Source organism: Gekko japonicus, unplaced genomic scaffold, assembly GCF_001447785.1.
Source record: "Gekko japonicus isolate JY-2015 unplaced genomic scaffold, Gekko_japonicus_V1.1 scaffold3280, whole genome shotgun sequence".
Classification (NCBI taxonomy): domain Eukaryota; kingdom Metazoa; phylum Chordata; class Lepidosauria; order Squamata; family Gekkonidae; genus Gekko; species Gekko japonicus.
Genome location: NW_015162053.1, coordinates 137,151 through 152,632, shown reverse-complemented (window position 1 = coordinate 152,632; position 15,482 = coordinate 137,151). Strand labels below are relative to the sequence as shown.

General features: G+C 41.4%; 1 protein-coding gene across 3 annotated transcripts in view; it reads left to right on the top strand.

Annotated features, from left to right (window-relative positions):
- The first annotated feature begins 1,144 nt into the window (after window positions 1-1,144).
- LOC107105607 (chromosome unknown open reading frame, human CXorf23) overlaps window positions 1,145-15,482 on the top strand; it is a 53,030-nt gene continuing 38,692 nt past the window's right edge. For all 3 annotated transcript variants that reach the window (XM_015405604.1, XM_015405605.1, XM_015405606.1), the window contains exon 1: window positions 1,145-1,345. The gene's annotated coding sequence lies outside the window, so the exon portion shown is untranslated. The remainder of the gene's footprint in view (window positions 1,346-15,482) is intronic.

Sequence of the window (15,482 nt, the reverse complement as noted above, 5' to 3'; positions counted from 1 at the left end):
AGGTGGAATTTGCCCCTAGGACTCCAAGGCCACCACCCCGGGGCTCAGAGAGGTGGGGGAACATTTTGCGTGCCCCCTGCTGTTGCCGCTGCCATTAGCGTTGCCATAACTTTTTAAAGAGCCCCTAACAAGACGAAACTGTGGATGCGTGATTTTTGAGGTGCCCCTTGTAGACTAACACATGGCCTACAATATGATGGTGGTTTTATTTCGTTTCAGTGTAAAAATCATATGAATTCATGAGGATCCATTTAGATCCGACTTTTACCCAGACCCTGTACTGTGAAAACATCCATCGACCTTAACTGTGTTGGTGCCTTGGGACTAGGGAAAAGCGCAACAGAAATTATCCCCAGTAATAATATACCCAATGAAGGGTCTCACACATCAGAACAGCGAGCACAGGAGGAGAGTCAAGGAAAATCCAGAGAGATGAACTTTACAGCAATAATAGACTATGTGTGGGATGGATTCAAAATTGTCAGGGCACCAGCGTAAAATTGACCCCCAGGGGAAATACTTCATCGACCCCCTACAAAGGCAATGAGAACACGATGCAGGGAAGTAATTTAGTTTTGCAATACGTAAGAGGTTTTTAAAAGGAAAAAAACATAAGATTCACTGTGCCGGGTTAGCTGCCTGTGCCCATGTTTGTACACATCGCAGCCCTAACGTTCTCGCTTCAGAGCAGCCGTCCTGCCATCTTGCTAGCGGGCCGTGCAAAGAAATAAGCCTCTGCTCCGCCAAAGGAAGCGTAAACGATGGCAGATTGTCTTAGCAAAAGGAAAGGGGTTTAATTTCGACAAAGGGTGAAGCGCCGCGTCTCTGGCGGCAGCCACGAGAGACCACATTGCCTCCCTCACGGCCGGACAGAACCTCCCCCCGCCGCCCAGGACTGATTCGCAGAGCCCCGGGGCGCGACCTTTGGCACCCTTCTCAGGCCCGTCACTAAGACAAGACCACTTCGCTTGTGCAGCTTCATGGCCCGAGAAAGCAGAGCGGGGTTACCGCTGCAACATGGCGAAAAGGCGGGCACGCATTACCCCGGATTCTGGAGGGTCGTCAGGGGGAACGGCGGCATAGACTATGCCCCGCCCCTTTACTTCCGGGGCACTGGGCCCAGTCTCCTGCTTGGGGCGGGGCGGGCTTGGTAGGCAAGGGCGCTTCCTCCTTGCTGGGCTCTGGCTCCTGTTCCGACTGCCCCTTCCCCTCCGAGGGCCTGGGCTGAAGTTCGGGGCAGGGGGAGAAGCGGAAGCCGGGGCTGGGAGGGTAGCGGCGGCGGCCACCGGAGTAGAAACTAGTTACGCGGAGCGGAGAAGGCTTGAAGCGGCGGAGGCTGGGCAAGGTAAGCGCCCGTGGACCCCGCCCCCCTGTCCTGGCCTGCGGGGCTCAGACCCTCGGGGTGGAGGGACAGCTGGTGGTGCGTGAGGAGGAGGAGGAGGAGGAGGAGATTGGGCCGGGATCCCCTCTGAGGCGAACGGGGGGAAGGGAGAAGGTGTGCTTTCGCCTTGAATTTGCCTCCAGTCGACGGATTTGGGGAGTAGATACATACATTTCGAATCTAACGTCTTTGCAGTCGAGAAACTGGAACGCTGGGACACTTTCCCCTGCGGGTCTCAACTTGCTCCCAGTTTCACTGTGGTACGGGCTTGAGGAGACCCCCTTCGGGGTGGCGCACCGTTGTCACGTGTCTACGAGTAGTGTGTCTCAAGTATAGTCAGAAGGCTGCTTATTCTGTGTTTTGTGTTGGTGTAAGTAGGAGCGGTATCAAGTGAATGGTATCGTATAAGAAGCTCTGATCACTTGGATATGGGTATGGCTCCCCCCCCCCCTCCATTAGTTAGCTTGGAATACAAGGGGATGCGTCCCAGTTATGGTAGTGCATTCTTTGGCCATCACAAGTTGCATGCCCAAAATACTAGATAATTACAGGGTAGTTTTACCCTGTATTAATAATCACTTGTGAAATAATTAAAAATTCTGAATATGCTTTGGAAATAAGGCAGAACTGGAAAAATCCCAGGTGGTCATCTTGGTTTCTGAAACAGTATTGAGGATTTCGAGACTTATTCCCATCTGGTTAAGGGACCCTGAATATGTAGAACAAAATTTGACTTCAGCAGCACCTTTAAAGGCCCTGACCTGGATGGGCCAGGCTATACGGATCTCACCAGACCTCAGAAATGAAGCCTTGGTCAGTATTTGGATGGGAATTTCAGGGTCGCTAGAGGAAGGCAATGGCAAGCCACCTCTGAATGCCTCTTGCCTTGACAACCCTACAGGGTCACCATAAGTTGGCTGTGACTTGACAGCACTTTACACGCACGCACAGCACATTAGAGATCAACAAAATTTTCTGGGGTATAAGATTTCATGAGTCAGAGCTCTCTTTGTCAGGTAAAAATCACAAGTCAGATACATGTTGTGGCTGGTATCTCACAAAGTGAGCTTTGACACACGATTATACCCTGGAATATGTTGTAGGTTGGCTGGCTTTTAAGGAGGTATTGGACTCAAATTTTGCTCTGCTACTAAAGACTAACATGGCTACCCACCTGAATATGCACTGACTGTACAATAGCAAGGGAAGTTAAAAGCAATGTTGGATGCTAAGAGATGCAACAAAAATGGATGCTCAAATATTTCCTACTACTGCTTTTCATGCTAATAGTGGTGGTGGTGGTGGGGGAGCTCACAAATCTTTCCTGTGTCAAGATGTATCTGTAGTTCATGGGTCCGTTCTTGGAAGTGATTTGTCTTCAGACACTATATGGCTGTTTCAAAGAGGATGGAGCAGTGAGTCATATATTTTCTTTTACTGGTTCTGTGTAACATTTAAAACCATCCTGATGGGGGGGGGAGACGGAGGGATTCATTAGATAGAACATCTAGATGTCTTCCAATAGATTTCCATCATCTAATTTTCCTCAACTTTCAGTAAATTTGTTAACAGCTGGGATTGGGGGAGGGGTAATATAACATGGAGCCCTTATTACTACATGGATTTGTGGTGAAGTACCATTCAGCAAGTTGCCACGCCTGTCTGTAGAATTGTGAAATGCTGGAAAGCTATTTCACTCCAGATCAAATCAGAGGTATGTTCAGTGAAGTCTTATGTGAGATCATATAGTTATAAATAATGATTCAGTATATGTGTGTATATGTATATATATATATCTGTCTAATACCAGGTTCACTGCTGCAAATTAAATTTGGTTCAGTTGCCTTAAGGTGGTTTTGCACATCTGCTGCTTTCATCAGCAGGTGTCACTTCTGTTCTTTTGTATTCTTCTCTCTGTGGATTGACTTTAAATCAAAGCAACTTTAAATTGCTGGGGAAAATTTGATGGATATAAATTTTTGATGTAAATCTTTCAATTAATAATTCTTATATTTACTGAACAAGAGTGCACACTAATAGTTGCTTAAAATATTTAAACACATTGGTTTGTCACAAAGTGGAGACTTTCATTTCTTAGGAGCGTAATGTGAAATGTCTAGACCTGCTGCCCACATAGCTTATGCAACACACAATTATATCTGCTGAGAGAAGAGGGTTAATTGGGAGAGTAATGAGTTTCCATTTGGCCCTTCCTGTGCATATGGGAAGATGCTAAGCAAGATCCCTTACGTGCAGATGGGGTCTTGTCTGAAGAAAGGTGTTTTGGATTATGGGGCAAGTGTCCCGAACTTCCCAGAAACAAGGACTGATAATAACTGGACTGGATAAGTGTTTATGTAAAATGTACAGACAATGTCTATGCTGTTGGTTACTAAGGTAATAAATATTGGGACTTCCCATCAAATACATATAAATACAGTCATAATTTTTTATGGTTTGCTTTGCTGTAGGCATTGGTAAAGAAGATGATTTTATAAATGGATTCAGTTGACATGTCATTCCATTACTACTAAAGTTCATATGGGCCTGTTGGGCATGTCGTTGTTGAGAAACAACATTTGAGTTGTGCCCATTTGTGAGACAAAGCTTCACATATGCTGTGCCTAGCTGTGAAAAACATAGTCTTAGGACTACTGTAGTGGTCATTCCAATCTCAGGAAGGCTTATTCCTAGTAAAGTATTTTTTTAAATATAAGTTTTTATTGCTTTTTTACTACAAAACTACAAAGGGAAAGGGAAATACGGGATAACACTAACCAACAACACATAAAAATATAGCAAGGATCATCATACATATAAGATTCTTAATAGCCATTTCTTTCATTGTTATTTATTTATTTTATTTATTTTTCATATTTATATCCCGCCCTCCCCAATGGTATAAAGAAAAGAGAAAAATACAGGAATAAAACTGGCTGCCCTGTTTTAGGATTAATAAAGCTAAAACAAACTCATTTAGCCAAATTGAATACCACATAGTTCCAAATACAAAATAACCTCTCAGAGTTTCATTACATGCATTAATTATCTCCTGTGTTTATTCTTATCATATTTCAGTCGGACTTGAAGAGATTTAGGACCTGCCTCTCCTTTTTCGGAGTCAGATTCTTTGGAGAAACTGTCAGGAATAGATATGCTGCCTTCAGACTCATGATCGCTCTTTTCTGTTTGCATACTGTCCTATGTTTTCCCTTTATCCTTATACATTGTTTGTTGCTGTACCAACAACATCTTTGCTTTTTGGGCAGAGTCAATCTTCTCTTTTTTGCCATTATAGTTGAAAATAAGGCCTTCTGGAAATGTCCATCTGAAGGGAATGGAGTGGTTACATTAAAATCATATTAAGTTTTTATATTGCCGTGTCCTCTTCCGTATCCCAAATGGAATATCTTTTAAGTTCTTCGACTTTGATTTTCAGGGATTTCCCATTTGTTGCTTTCGAAATGACATCTCTGGTAGATCTTTTGAAGAATTTAAATATTTCACCAGACAGTTTATTTTTTTAATGAAGTCTGGATAGGTTCGATAAACCATATCCATGTCGCTTTTAAACAGACTGCTTTAAAATCTGTCACTGGTGCCAATGCTTCACTCAATAACTCCTTTAAATTCTCCCCTTTTTGTTCTGGGATACCTTGAAATCGCAGGACATATGATGATTTCTCCATTTGTAGCTGTAACAATTGCTCTTTGTCAGAGATCCACTCTTTTTCCACGGCCTCCAGTCTCTTTTTAATAGAATTTGCCTTAGCATCAACTTGGTTCACAGCTTTGTCAGTTTCATCTGCCATTTTAACTGTATCCACCAATTGTTTCTGGAAACAGTCAAGCTTATTATTGATATTAGTCATCTGGTCCAACAGAGGGCACAACGCTGTAGCCATCATGCTTGGGAAGTCAGCAATTGCTTCCGGTTTATGAGACGAGGTCACTCAGCTGGCAGTTCCTGGAGAAGGTCTTTTTTAAGTGCCATTTTGTCTCCTCTCTTCGACATTGTTTACACAAGGTACAGTCCATTTAAACAATCTGAAAGTCTGTTTTTTTAGTTTCGCTTTAAACTATTTTTCACCTTGTTCAGCTGGCTTATTGGTTTTCTTGTTGAGACTGTCGTTTGCCACCTAACTGTCGCTTGAACATCGTGATTTTTCTTAAGAGGGGGACACCCCAGCTCCTCCCCTCTCTCCAAATCTGCTAGGGGCTTTTGATCAGTTTCTCCGCTTCAGCGCTTGTTTAGCTTAAGGGGATTTGCAAAGACTCACAGTTCATTCCAGTAGTTTTTCGAGAAGTAGAAAGAACAACATATGACTAGATCGCTTGCTCGCCTCGTCCAGCATGTGCCTCTGTTCTCCATGTTGGTCTCGCGGCAGCAGGACCTATCAGGGTAAAGAGGAGCCTCAATTCCTCGGCCGTCACCTTGGAAGAGGCACCTCTCGCACTCCAGGCAGGAGACCCCTACAAGGTCTCTAGGGGGGCTCGGAACCATCCGAGTCCCCTCCCATCTGCTGCGATTTCGGGGCGCTCAAATCGGAGCTCAATGGAGCACACCCATCCAGCAAGTCTCTGAAACCGGAAATCTCCTAGTAAAGTAATTTTTAATCTGTTCATAAAATTTAAACTAGCTTATTGAAGCAATAAATACTAAATATAAGTGGTTTGCACTTCTGGGACAGTATCTGTTACAACTACTTGAAGAAGAAGAAGAAAGAGGAAGAGGAGATTGAATTTATACCCCACCCTTCACTACCCAAAGGAGTCTCAGAGTGGCTTACTATCTCCTTTCTTTTTCTCCTCTCTACAACAGACACCCTGTGAGGTAGGTGGGGCTGCGAGTGCTCTTTCAAGAACTGCTCGAGAGAACAACTCCGAGAGAACTGTGACTGACCCAAGGTCACGCCAGAAGCTGAATGTGGAGGAGTGGGGAATCAAATCTGGTTCTCCCAGATTAGAGTCCACGCTCCTAACCACTACACCAAACTGGCTTGGAACTGTTTAAAGTGTTTCTCAGAGTAATCTTCTCAACAAATGGGTGGAACTTATCTCAAGTTTTAGTTATTTTTTTAAAGTTTAAATGCATTTCTCAGAAGTAGTAGTCTGATTTAGACAGACATCCTGGTTTCCACTGCCCTAAAGGCAGGGTTGTGGAAAAATCTGCTAAAACCATCTAACATCTATTACTCTTGTGGCAAAATTATTTTGTTGTAACACGTTTCATGAGACAAGGATGTACCGAGTTCTTTTGTTCATATCTTGGATTGTATCCTACAACTCTGTTCAGTTAGATATAGAAGTTTCTTCCAGTGGATGGGAGGAAAACTAAGCTATGTAAACATTCACTGTATGTACATTTCATGCAAATATGTATAAAACCTCAGCCATCTGAATAGCCATGTGCATTGTCACCTATGCTGAGTATCACTTATACCTAGGTAACTAAAAATCTTCCATGTTTAAACTGGAAGAAGATAATCTTTTGCAATGTTAATAGGCCATAAATATAAGTAACATGATATGTGTCAATCAATTAGCTACTCAAGTCACAGCTGTAGGATAAAGCAGTTATAAGACCGGGGCACATGTTGGAGAAAACTGCTGATTTGAGCAGTAAAAGAAACTGGATACATGCTGTACTCTTTCTATACTTGTATTTTCTTAGTACTTTATTTGGTAATGCAAGCTGTTCATACTATGTGTCGGATTGCACGAGTTCTTTAATGAGCATGAGAAACAGGTTGAAACTTATAAAAGGGAAAAATATTAAATAGCACAGTTAAAATGTTTGCAAAAAGATATATTTCAGAGTTTCCCTTTAGGAAATGTTTTGTTTCAATATTTAAATAGTCATGTTCAAAAAACCTTCTAAAATCTGCCAGAAACAGCTAATAGTGTAACATAAATAGTAGCGCAATTGAAAATAAAAAATGTAAAAAAATAATTTTCAGCACACCAGCAGTAAAGCCCAGCCTCAGTATTTGAAAACAGCGAAAAATAAGGAGTATAATTTTAGTATAAAAACAGGGTATAAAAGCAATCAGCTTAATTGGTGGGCTATTAAACAGGCAAGGCAATAAAAATTCAGTCAAAGGCCTGAATGAACAAAATTTTTCTCCTGATGCCCAGAAGCCAAAGGGACTAGGAGAACTTCAAGGCAGAGCACATTCAGCGGTGGGTGGGAGGGACTACTACTATGAACACCCCATCTCAATTCCATGTATATATTTTGGTAATTTTGTATTGTTGTTTTATGTTGCAAGGTTTATCTTGCCTGTAAGCCGCCCTGAGCCCTACGGGGGAGGGCGGGGTATAAATTTAAATAATAAATAAATAAATAAATAAATAAATAAATAGGCAGGATATCAAGACTAGTGCTTGAGATGAGTGTATTAACTAGTGTGCTTAACAGTATGGGGGAAGCTGATCCTTAGGTACCATGTTCCAGAGCTGTTGAGGATCTTAAAACATAAGACCAGTGCTTTGAATTGTGCTTGGTAATGCAGTCAGAATGCATTTTTCAACACAGAAGTATCCCTGGCAGCAACTTGACTGCTGTGTTTTTTCATAGTCTTCAAAGTATACCTATGTGAAGTACATTGCCAGTAACCTAACCTGGCAGAGCTTGGATCACAGTGTCCCAATCAAAATGTTCAAAAATCAGTCATAGCGGGTGTATCAGCTGAAGCTCATAAAACGTTCTGCATGCCCGTAGAGCTGAGCCAGTTGAGTATATATCATGGTGAAAATGGACTGAAGGACACAGGATCATTGGAGATGTTGTGCACCAGACATTTTCTCCAGTAGCCAGCTGGGAAAAACTGGAGCAGTTGATAGCCTCGTATTCCATATGTAGTCAATGAAACAGTAAAACCGCAGAGAAGATACATATATTGAACAACAGATGCCACTATAGAAAGGTAGATGCTGTAGAAAGTCCTTTTTCTATGACTCCAGCTCTGAGAGAAGGTCTTCATATATTGCAGCAAAACGATTCAAACTGTCAGCCAGGGCAAAGAGCTATTTGCCAGGGTAGTTTCTTGACCTGATATAAGGGGCCTACATACCACATTGTGAGCTTGAACCCAGCAGTTTTTCTGCTGCACAAAAAAATAATGAAGGGTGTCTTTGAAGCCTGGAAAATAAACAAATAAATAAATAAATGGCTGCTGTATGGCTTATGGGACCTGCATGGCTAAAAAGATCCTGTAACATTAGCAGAAAAGCTGGTAGGATTGAATCCAATGTTGACTAATGCCAGTCCGTCCAGCATCTACCTTCTATAAATATTTGACTTACTGCTCTTCACTATTATCCTTTTGGGAGAGGTAAACACTCCCTGTCAGTGTTCCCTCCAAGCTGAGGTAATGTGAGCCTGCTCACAGTTTTTTAGCCTCTGGCTCACACATTTTTGTTTTAGCTCAGGAAGGATGGTTGCAGCAGTTTGTACTTCTTGTACTGCGAGAGGTTTCCTCCCTCTTCCCTTTTCCTTACATTGTGCATAATGACGTAGTGCTCAGAGTGTCAGACTAGGATCTGGGGGACTCAGGTCTGAATCTGCACTGTGCCATGGAAGATCGATGGGTGACCTTGGGCCAGTCACACACTCCACCTAACCTACCTTACAGGGCTGTTGTGAGGATAAAGTGGAGGAGAACAGTGTAAGATGCTTTGTGTCTCCATTCTGGAGAAAGTTGGGGTATAAATGAAGGAGATAAATAAACAAACAACTAGCTAGGTGCATTACTAATCCTCTGTTGCTGTCTCCTCTTTTCAAGGGGAGCAGGAGCATGTGTGCTTGCTGGGAATGAGAGAGTGACTGCAGCATGTGCTCCCTCATCCTGAGCAAGTGTGGGAAAAGGGAAAGAAATGTTTTGGGTTTGTGGCCTTGGGCTTCCAGTTGCTTGTGTTATTAGCGAGGACTGCTGGCAAGAGCTCATGTGCCTCATGGTATCCTGCTCTGGCTGTTTGCATTTGTTCTGCAAGTGAGTACTTGTGAATTTTCTCCTGTTTATCCCCACCCCCACCCCCAGTCCGTTGTTAAAAGATAAGAATGTTTACTCCAAAGGAAATCCCATTGGTTTCCATTGAACTTCCTCCTAAGTAACTGTATTGTTGGGGAAATGAGGGGTGCAGGAACCTTTTCATGCACCCTCATTCCCACTTTGTTCATTTTTGAGGAGGGAGAGAAGCTAGCTTCCTAATTGCATCAAGAGAGGGGCAGTTGTTCTAAATCAGGACACAGTTTATTTCATTACATACTCTTTAAGTCAGAAAACATTTTTGTAGCATTTCAATATTCAGCATAGAATATTTCAACACAACTCCAGTACATAAATAGCGCACTTGTAATTCTATAAAGGATATCCTTGGTTGTTCTACCAAGAGGCATAACTTGGGGTAGTTGATCAGAACAACCCGGAACAAGACTAAAATCAGACATTAAGTACCTTCTTTCACCCATTGAAGCTAATGTTACTGTCAATCAAGTTTGTGACGAGCATTTGACATATATCTGATGTATACAACAAAGTCAGCCCCTTTCTTTCTATCTCTGGGGTTAGGCAAGTAAAGGAAAGCTGGGTTAATTTAGGGTGACTCACCGAATCAAGAGTCCTTGGAAGCTAGCTTCAGATACCCTATGTATGTAAAATTTGGTAGTGACTTCTGACTGCTGTAAAATATAAACATTCCCAGTAAACAAAAGCCATGTGAGTCAAATTTTGTGTCCAGTGGAGGCCACAGCACTCAGCAGAGTCCTGAGGATTCCTGAAAGTAGAACAGAACCAAAGTTTCAAATATATAGGCTAATTACTATAGATATTAAAGTATAGGTGTACAGAGGTTTTGCAGAGTTTTAGCAGAGGACTGAGACTCAATCCAGCCCAAATTCCACAACATGTATAATATTGCACAGGCTAAGAATGAAACCAATAAAACAATTCAGATCACAGATTCTTTCTTTTAAACTATGGGTTTTGGCTGACTTTGGGATGTGAAGACGGGGGGGGGGACAGAAAAGGGGGGGTCCAAAGAGTTTTTTCAATTTTTTTCAACAGAAAAATTGGGAAGGTTTGGGGAGCACTGGAAAAATCCTATGAAATGTGGGTTTTTTTCTTTGAAATTATTTTTAAGGCAAGGTTTTATTCATGTATATAGCAATCATTTTTCCCAATGGAAAAATTGGGAGATTGGGGAAGAAATGGAAACCACATCTTTGAATTTTTTTTAGATGAGTGAAATACCTTTAAGACAAGGTTTTATTCACTCAGAATTTATAACATGGACTGCAAAACTGTATGCAGTTTTTCCATTAAAAATTTAGAAATGTTGGGGAGTACTGAAGAAAACTCCTATGAAGTATTTTTTGAGCGTGTAAATTGTGCTAACAGTATAAGGTGAAGCAGGTAGAAAAATAAGGCATTTATACTTTAAAATTCCATAGATATACCAATTAGTAGACTTGTATAAATTATGCATTTTATGTTAGAAAATAGCTTTAGGTATGTTAGAAAAATAAGTTGCACACATTTTGGTTTCCTTCCAATTTTCTGGGTTCCTCCCTCCCAAAACCCAAAGGGGGGTATTTTTTCCCCCATGGATTCAGATTTTCTGGAAATTTTACATTTATAAGTTTACTTACTTTATTCCTGGTTGGTGTCCTTAATGTAAAAGTGCTTGTTTGTCCAAAAGTTAACCTTCTTGATTTCTATTGGACTTCCTTGGCTGCTTGTGGATGTACTTCTGATTACTCTTCTTATCACAGAGCTAATAATATGTAAGAATATGTATGTGAGCTAGATAGATCCTGAACTTGTTAATGTTTTAACAGAAGTTTTTATAGGCTGCTTTTTAACTACATCCTCAATTAATGCAATTGGTTCCACATTCTTTGGGCGATTTACAAAGATTTATCATTGCTACTCAACCATGTTCTGTCATTCAGAAATCTTGCATTTTGGGCCTAGTGTATGTTGGCCTCAAATTTTATTCATGGTATTTTTAGTTACTCTAGTGTGTGCATAAATGTTCAACCTTAGCATGGTTTTGGTTTTCATCTGCCTTTACAGAGAGAGCCTCTGATCACAGTCAAAAAGGGACTACATTTTACATCTGATTCAAATGTTAGGGATTTCTAACCTGCACTGACAACAATGGGTTTTATTCATGTATATATTTATAAAGGATTTTCAGAAATATGAAAGCATCCCACAATATCCACCCACTTGCCTCAAGCAGACCTGTCTTTGTCTTGGCAGTCAACATCTTCCATAAAAGTTGAAGTCACAATGAATGAGAGTAAGCCCTTGGAAAAGCTTTTTAATTATATCTTTAAATCTAAAAAAACATCCGATGTATGATGCTTCTTGTCCAGAACTATGCCTTGAAACACATCCTTGTTTCCTGTGTTCTAATTGTTGGAGTTTAAAGAAGCAAGGCGAAGATCCAAGTTGTCTTGCCTGAAAGGGTTTTAGGATTACAGATTTTGGACAGATTTTAAACTATTGTTCAGTTGTCTTTGAAGAATAGCAAAACAAATTATGAGCAATTTCCATTGTAAACTGTTTTCTTCTCCTGAAAACTACTTGTCAAGATGTTAAATTACTTGACTTCAGGGTGAATTTTAAAGGCCCAGCATTAAAATATATGAACAATTTCTTTCCACAAGGCAAAAGGAGTGTCTGCACTGAAATTATGCTGGCTCTGTTTATCCCAAAGCATGATGTCAGTCTTTCCCACGCTACCAATGTGTCTGCATGCTGATTTGAGCAAGAAGGCTATTTCTTGGCTGTGACTTGAGTCACACATATCCAACTTCTACTTTGGTAGAGCTGTGATTTTTACGATGATTTTCTTGGCTTTCTGTAATCATTTGGGACAAGGAGCAGGAAAGTTTTTTTACTCATAAGTGACAACTGTGTAGAGATGGGTCTTGAAGTTTAGGATGTATTATTGAAATTGTAAAGCACAAGGGAATGCCACTCATCCATTGGGTAGGTACTTTAGAAGCAGAAAATAAGCTTCTAAAAATACGTTTAAAAATAAAACAGTGAAGAGAGAAGATAATGCTAATACACAGTGGCTGAGATCCTGCCAAAAGTCTCCACTGACAGAAGGATTTCCATCAACAGAACACAATGTTTCTGTATTACACTTCCTGCTGTAGCCCAAAATGTGCTCTCTTCTCCGCTTCCCCCCCCCCCCAGGGACAAGATTCCCGTGATCAGCATTAAGGGGAAGACAGTGGTCTGCCATGGAGGAGGGGCTGCAAAATTGCCCTTCCCTTTGTGCATGCAGAAATGATTGGTGGAATCCAGTCCTATATCTGCCAGTGCTCTTAATGGTAAGGGGAAAACACTACCAAAGTGCACTCCTGTGTGTGAGCACGTATTATTTATTTATTTATTTCCTTAAATGTATACCCCACCCTCCCCGCCAAGGCAGGCTCAGGGTGGCTAACATAATAAAAACACAATATTAGGGAACTGCTGAGTCCAGACCCATGTCCTATTAAATGGGGGTCTTTGAGGGAAAAACAAGGGAGTTTTTGAAATGTATAACTTTTTAGAAACATATCTAAACCTATTAAAATTCTCTAGTAAAAGAAATCTGAGCCTCAGTAAAAAGATCTGGAAGGCACTCAATCTCTGGCATTTTTGAACAAGTGAAAGAGGGATCTTCAGTGACTAAATTCCTATTGTATATGCTTCGGATGTTTAGATTTCATATGGGAGGTCACTGGTTGTTTGGATAGAAGTCTTTGTGTTACCATTTTTCTGAGATTAAAAATTCAGTTGTAAGATTAATAAGCAGACACTAGACCCCTTGACTAGAGAAAGATAGTTTTTCAGGGCTTGTGTGTGTGTTTTGAGCAGCTGCCCATCTGACAAACTGCGTTGGAATCTAGGAAATTGCAAAAGCAGTTTGTGATGAGGCATGGGATTCCACTGGCCATGGATTCTGTTGGTCACAGGAGAAAGAACATCCTTCCTTCAGTGGTAAGAACATTATAAAATACATCCCTGTAATAGCTCTCTAGATCCTGGCCACTAATTCTAGAACGTTTACAGATTTTATCTCAAGTTTCCAGTATGCTCAGTCCAGCTGTTCTGATAAAGGCATATAAATTGATGAACCTAATAATGTGAGTAAACCTATTAATAAACAAAAGATTTATATTTTCCATCAAATATAAATTTGAAATACAAAAATGTTAAAATGTAGTTCAAATGGCTATTTGAGAAGCTTGTTCAGGCACAGAGAAAATGAGGATTTTACCTCAGTAATGATCCTGTGTATGTTTGGTGAAGGAAAAGCTTCAAGCAGTTATGGTCAGAGTTGAAATATAGCCAGATCCTTATACACTGGACCCCCTAATGGAGGCCAAATTAGATATAACTTTGGGGAATCCCTCTGTGTAAGTACAGTGCTGTCATAAACAGATTTAAGCCCATTTTTTCAATGGATTTAGGAGGATGTAACTCAGTTTAGAACTGCTCTTTTTACTCTCTAAAAGCAGTCATGGGGGATGAGGATGGTTAGACCTGCCCCATTGCTGAGGTTGCAGTCCAAATGTCTCCTTTCCTGGTGGTTGTTTTTTTTTTTTTTAAAAAAAACACAATTAAATAACACATCAGAAGATTCAGTTACAGATCCGGAATGTTGTTTGTACTTCTGTCCTGTGAAAGGTTCACAGCAAAACAGCAGTACATTACTTTGGACTGTTGATAAAAGGGCTGCAGTGGCTCAATGGTTAAGATGCTAAACAGCAGACCGGAAGGTCAGTAGTTCAGCAGTTTGAGACCCGAGTGCCGCATGACGGAGTGAGCTCCCGTCTCTGGTCCCAGCTCCTGCCAACCTAGCAGTTCGAAAGCAAGAAATTGCAAGTAGATAAATAGGTACTGCTTCAGTGGGGAGGAAACAGCATTCCGTGCACCTCGGCGTCTAGTCATGCCAGCCACGGAAACGTCTTCAGACAGCGCTGGTTCTTCGGCTTGGAAATGGAGATGAGCACTGGCTTTCGAGCAAGGGAAACCTTTACTTAGTGTTGATAATGGTGGTTACAAACTTTTTGTTTGCCCAGCATTCTTCCTAAGTTAAATGTTCATGAACAGGGAAAACAATTTTGTGGTCAAGTTACAGTTTTGGTGTTGTGGGTGAACTTCTGAGTAGTTCATGTTCTGTGCTTATTCGTAGGTAATCATCGTGGAGGTGCCTGGCATTAGTTTTATATAGGCACAAAAAAGGGCAATGATCAGTCAGACTGGGGCTGCAAGAGAAGCCAGCCTCAAGCCAAGCTGGTGGGAACAGTCTGCTCCCCTCAGCACAGCTGATCCTTGGGCTGTTTTCTGCAGTCCCTTTAAACTTTAAAGGACTGCAGTAGAAACCCAACAAACAGCTGAGAGGCAGGAGAAATCTGCTCCCACCTCTCCAATATTTTCGGATCTACCAGTAGTTGCCAAATATATTTGGGATTCCCCCCCCCCCCACACACACTTTTCCTGAGAAAACCCAGATACATTTGGGAAGCCAAAATGTACCCCAAAATATTGCTAATATTTTTTGGTATATTTTTTGCTCGGGTAGCCGGCAGTGCTCCCTCTAAGCTGTTGAGTCTTGTGAGCAAAAATTCTACTTTGTGAGCTCCTGGCATTAAAGTTGTGAGTGAGCGATTTGGCTACTGCATAGATTAGTTTGCTCTGGCACCATCCTTCCTGAGCTAAGACAAAAATGTGTGAGTCAGAGGCTAAAAAGCTATGAGCTAGCTCACACTGACCCAGCTTAAAGGGAACACTGGTAGCCAGTAAGGTAAGATATTGCTAAGGTCTTTTTTGAGTATATTTTTGGCTCGGGTAGATCCGAATGCACACCCCTAGTCACATATGGCCCTCTGAAGACACCCCCCCCTTCAGCCCATGCAGCCTTCTGTCCAGAATAAAAGCTAGCTGCACAAGCTGAAAATAAATCCAATTTTATTTGACTGTTTTTTGTGGCTCTATTCACTTTCTCTGCCTCATCAACACTGTAATGCCAACTGAAATCATGGACATGAATATACTTGAAATTAAGCATATTCCAGAATCCAGAGTTG